The sequence below is a fragment of the Morone saxatilis genome, unplaced genomic scaffold (genome assembly GCF_004916995.1).
Source record: "Morone saxatilis isolate NCDOM2014 unplaced genomic scaffold, NCSU_SB_2.0 Contig2, whole genome shotgun sequence".
NCBI lineage: Eukaryota > Metazoa > Chordata > Actinopteri > Moronidae > Morone > Morone saxatilis.
This window is the reverse complement of record NW_023339762.1, coordinates 9,385,162-9,391,669: the sequence shown is the minus strand read 5'-3', so window position 1 is coordinate 9,391,669 and position 6,508 is coordinate 9,385,162.

Here is a 6,508-nt window from a genome sequence, read left to right as displayed (position 1 = left end):
GTTTTATTTTTTAGAGTGTAGCTGTAGACTGTAATACTCTATCAGAGTTTTTTCTATTAGACCCATAAGTCTTGAACACATGGGTGTTGATTAAAAATGTCCTTTTCCATAATTTCACCTACCCCAACTAATCCTTCCACCACCATCTTATAAAAAGCTCCTCATTGATAGAAAAATGACATTTTCTCTCAGCAAGAATTCTCTGGAGGTGTGACCCATCTGTCCCTGTTTCATCACTGCTGTAAAATTGATGCGGTGCACTCAAAATTTATGTAGCCCACACTCCAGTCCTCTGATTTTCAATGAGTTTTAGCCAAGCATGAGGATAGGATGATGGCAAACAGAGGTAATGCTTTTCATAAGTATGTAACCAGTATGTTCTAGTGTACTGAAGTAAGGAACGTAATAGAAAACAGGCACTTTTACTTACTTCAACTTCACCTGGCTTTGAGCTTTTCCTTTGGTGGCTATAGGGAGAAATATAAACATGGATATTACTGTCAATGCAAGGTTGAATCTACACATAACAAGATGTTTATGTATGCATGCTTATTAAATATGAATCAGTTTATTGTAACAATGTAGGGATGCAATACAGAATTCCCTCCTGGGATCTTGAAGAGCTTCCCTATTTGCGAAAACAAACATCCCCTAGTAACAGCATCTGCAATTAATCAATTATCCTAACCACACCTCACTATTTAGCAGCTGCTGATGTGTTTTTATTTGTTGATAGTCAATCTACACTGTTATAAATATCTGTTGTACAGCTAAGTTAAGTTAAATATGAAGCTTCACTATGCTTATTTCCCTCTGAATTTGTGATTATTCCAATTTTCTGTGCTCGGCTGGGGATAATAAGTTCAGTGAGAACGCACATGTGAAGGTAATACCACGGTGATGGTTTAACTATTGCTGTTGTTTCAAAGAGTTCTGCTTGCTGAACTCTGCCAATTCACAGAGGGCTTTATTTTAATGTATGAATATTTGCTGTAATTAACACTGAGGCTGGTTGGTGGATAAAAATATCGAACAGCAGAAAACATTTTGATCCGCCTTTTGCAAGAGGGAATTACATGGTAGTGGAGCTCTATAATTTGGGTGGAGAGAAGGTCTCAGTCAAATAGGATGAGTCACCACGGGTGGGGGGTAGAGGATTGCAATGATTAAACTGCACTCAGACACAAAGTCATGTCAGGAGCACTGATGGATGCCACAGATGTTTCACTCTCTCAAGTCACGCCCAGCAGCGCTGTGACACAGAAACTGGAAATATGTTTGGTGCAGATCAAATTCATAGAATTCTGCCACAGGACTATATGTTATTCTGGTTATTGATTGCCCAAAATCGTAAGTCATCATTATTGAAACACCCCCAAACTACAGCGTTTACTTCACAGCTGGTATACCTGCTACTTTTGATAAATCAGTGAAGCAATAAATCCATACAGTACAATACAACATTTGTTATTTACAACAAACACAAATGTGCAGATGGGGTTAGTTCATAAATATGCGGCACACAATAGAGTCTCCCATTACTACTATTTGCCTGTCTGTTATTCTTTTACTTGCATATGTTTAATAAAAAATAATAAAAATATATGCAAATGTTTGATAGGACATATATAATTTGGAAATTACAGTGTATTCTATGATATTGCAAACAACAATTTTCACATCTTTTGAAGTAAAATATTTCCTTGAAATACCTTAGCAGATGTATCCAACATTTGCTTTGTCTACATTCCATGTTAAAAAAAAGGCTTGACTAGAGACACATTTTGAAAATGGAACACTACACTGAAATTGTGAATGACACAAAATGTACATGACCATGGGCCCAAAAATATTTTACCTCCTGGAAGGTAAAAATCTCTGTTTTCTTCTGTATAGATATACTATAGATGTGACAAAAAGTCAGTGACTGAGAGAAAGGCTCTTCTCCGAGCTGTAAATAATATTCCCTGGCTGAACTCACTTTGCTGAGACTGCAAAGCTTCTCACTTTTGAAAAGATGTGACCCCATATCTCACTCCAGCCAAATGTTTATTTTGTCTGTAAATCCCACAATGGAAAAAAAAAAAACTAAACAAAAAAAAACTAGTATAAGATTCTGTGTCAGAGAACCAAAAAACATTAGAGGTGAACTGAGTTAAATTTTCTCTAATATTTGGAATTGTTTGTTCACAGTGGTGTTTCCTTTGCTGGCATTGTAGTGCCTTTGTTTACTCTGCCTACTGTCATCTCCATCTGTGCACAATGAGAAATCAATGGTCTGTTTTTTAATTCTCAGCAAGCAACTATATGACAAAACCCTTCTCTTATTAGAGTTAACAAAGTCATCAGTAATATTTACTGACAGTGTAGGACAAATGCAGAATGAAGTACTGCAATAGAGTAATAATTCAGTGTTGTTAAAAGGTTATCTTCTTTCATCTTGGTTTCTATGATTTATAATCGTACACTTTCCTCTGCCTTATCACACCATAGTTGGTCTATTTCATTGGTTTTATAATGGGAATTAGCAAACACAGGAGATCACTCTCTTTTTTGGGGGGCAAATTAGCAGTAATTACACATTCATTATGAAAACCGCATTTTTAAGTGGCATCCCAGTTAGCCTATACAACAGGAATGTTACTGTGGGAAAACAAACTGCCCAGTGGTTGTATAAGCCCATTAAATTGTGAAATCCATTTTGACCACCAGACCTACTTAGCAAGCCTACAAGGGCCAGCATAATCCAGCTTGTATATAGGACTGAAATGATTCACAGGATAATTTGCATCATCCTGAGGAATATCACAACTAAAGGGACAGTTAAAAAGTCTTTTTTTAACTAGCACTGACACATTCGGACATATATCTACTAAAATTACTGATGCCCTGAAAGGGATGCATTGATGCAACTTGGTACATTTCTGGTCCAATCAACAGGTAATAGCAGCACTTACAATACACTGTGGTATTACCAACTATCAATAATATTAATTAATTAATATTCTGAAATACACAGTTTGCAGATACCCAGTCAGTAAGACTTTATGGTCTTAAAGTTTTCCCGCAAGAGATTCATGCTTCCTACCCATCTTCACAGATGGGGAACTTTTCTGCCAATTTATTATTCATTGCATCTTGGGCCAAGGGAAAATTAATTCCTAACATGAAGATATTTGCAAAGGCATGAAAGCAATCTCATTTTCCTTAATCTCAATGGCAGGGGCAAAAAGAAAGCCAGCCTTACATCAAAGGACCATGTTTGTTTGCTCAGCCACTTGCAGTCACTTTGATTAGGTCCACATCAACCCCTTTGCACGACCTGTGTTTTAATTTGTGTGATCCTGAAATTCATTCACATCACTGAAAGATCTTACAATTGTGTGGAGCCTATTTAATACTGATCCATTTTCTGCAACAAGTCTCTCTAATCTGCACATTTATTCTTTTGTTTTTACCAATAATGTGACCTGTTGATTGTCATTATTTGTCATTATTTCATCAACTGTTTCTCCTAGAAATAGTAAGCTCACTGTAGCTGTACATTATACAATTTCCTGATATTAAAAAGGTTCTTCAGTACCATGCCATGCCTTGAAATTATACCCCATACTTAAGTGGCCACTTAAAAAAATCTCTACACAACCAGAAAATCAGGTTCCATGGAAGCACTGGGGAACAACAGGGTATCCTGAAGTGGAACAAAAGTAATTCTAAGCTCCCGTAATGAGCTCTAATGCTCATTACCACAAAATAAAATTGGCCTGAGGGGTAGAGACAGAGGAAAGGCCATGTTGTTACCAAAACAAAAGAGTTTCTCCTCTGTGCAGACATATTGTCAGACACCGCTCTACATTCTAAGACTTTTATAGGTCTGAGCTGTACATTTTCAGCCATAGGGGTAATTCATGAGCGCTTAGCTGTGATTTGAGCTGATTGCAATCACTACTGTGGTAATGTGCTGTGGCTATTTTTTGAGGTACAGTACATTATAAACTTAAGTCTTACACAAGTGGCAATTTGACCTGCTTGTATGGTCAGATGCAACCTAAAGATCAACTCAGAGGATCACCAAAGGATTAATCATACGAAACCTTTGAATTCTTATTACTGGACTACAAGCCATCAGGCAAAACTGCTACAGCACTATCAGATAGACCAGATGTCTATCTGATAGTGCTGTAACTAAATTTAAGGAGGTGATTCCATCTGTATTTAATTCAATGCCATGTCTCAATATAAAGGACTCCTATGATAACCTTAGTCCCTCCCAAATTTATAATCTTGTTAATAGTGCTGCAGGCTCACTGTGAATGACACTGACACAACTATTGCACCAAATTACAAGCAAAAACTGGATGACCTGCAATTTTCTAATGTTCAGACAAAGTTGAAGTTCTTGTACTTTGCCCCAAACACCTCTGCAACTCATTATCTGAAGATACTTTTGATGGTATTATCCTGGCCTCCAGCACCACCGTCAGGAACCTTGGCATTATCTTTGATCAGGATATGTCCTTTAACTCCCACATAAAGCAAACTTAGAGGACTGCCTTTTTTCACTTACGTAACATATAACAAGTACTGACAGGAACTAGGAAAATAAATCATATTTCTCCTGTATTAGCTTCTCTGCACTGGCTCCCTGTAAAATTTAGAATAGAATTTAAAATCCTCACCTACAAAACTCTTCATGATCAGGCACCTTCATATCTTAAAGTACCCTATTACTCCACTAGAACACTTCACTCTCTGAATACAGGGCTACTTGTTGTTCCTACAGTCTACAAAAAGCCCAGGAGGCAGCTACCAAGCTCCTGTCCTGTGGAGCCAGCTTCCAGTTTGGGTTCGGGAGGCAGACATCCACTCCACATTTAAGAAGTAGGCTTAACTGTTGGGTCTCTGTAAATAATTTTCAGGAGTGTGGTCTAGACTTGCTCTGGCTAGATTTGCTCCAGAGTAAAATATACTGATAACTCAGTATATTTTACTCTGGACCAATGTATTTGTATTTGATCAATTTGATCAATTGACAGAAATGCCATCCATGACCTTATAATATGAGGATATGTTGATATCATAGAATTAGGTTAATATTTTAATATATAATATAATCTTAAAAGGTGTTCTGGTACCCAGGGGGTTTAGGCACTGACCATAAATTGCAACATTCCCAATTTGAGTCCTCCATATCTCACTCCTATCATTTCCTTTCATCAATTAATAAAGGTTTACAACAATATCTGCACGTGGTAACTACAGTACAGTATGGTTGGGCAACTAAAGCCCTTGGTTATGGACATTTTTAACAAATATAGTTTTGTCTTAGGACCAAAAAACTGAAGAATTTGATGATTATATGTATATATTTAATAAACATTTATACTCACAAAATGAAAATCATGCAGTTGGGAGAAACATATCCAAAGTCATAAATCATGTTAAAAACTCATTCTTAATATAACTATTGATTTATATATTGTGCAGTTAATTCTCTACAAAATAGCTTCTGAAATTGCATTTTGCAATTTAACATGAATTTCAATCATCACTTTCCCATCTCGCTAAGCATATTCATCACTGATAGTGTAATAATGTCCCATCCACAATTCAAATGGTGACAGAGTTACTCCCTCAAATATTTATTATACTACATTATTAAATTATGCTCAGCAGTTACGGCTTTGTTTTCTTTTCCTTTTTTTTCACTCTCATTGCAATCTGAGATACCCAGTGGCATAAAATACCATTATCTCTGTTCTCTTCCTGCTGGCTGTCTGTCTGTCTGATATATATTTAACTATTTTGTTTAAGTCACCCCCTCCCTCTCTCTCATGCACTCACACACAGAGACTCTCCCCCTCTTTCACACATAGGCGCAAGGCTCCCTCATCCCATCGTTTAGAGAGAATGGGTAATTATATAAACTGCTTTCAGTGAGGCAAGGATTAGGTCCCAGAGAAAATGATGCTGTCTAATGTTGGCACATTTCTATCACATGCTGAAAAATGGGCTCATGAGTATGCCATAAAAAAAGCAGTGAGCCAGGACGAACATGGAGAAGAGTTCATATGAATGAGCAATTTTGTTCCCAATACAGTGTTGATGTTGCAACAGATTATTTGATTAATCTTAATAGTTGCACTCTGAGTTGACTTGAATACATGTTTTGCAAATACGGAGATGTGGGTTCAGGTGTGTTTTAAGCTTAACTTCTCACCAATTGCAGGTGTCTGCTCTAGGTGATATGTAAAGATGCCTGCCCCTACATCTGCACCTGCATCTGCTGTGTTTTACCAATCTATGCGTCAATGCATTCAAGTGTGCAATTTGAGATTCATGTTGAGAATGATACATTTAGGACCTTAAACAAGGTATAAGGGTAATTGTTTAAGTATTGTACAAAACAGGGTTTTGTCAAAATGCTACACACAAAACATATATATACATATATACATGTATATATATATATATATATATATATATATATACATGTATATATATATAT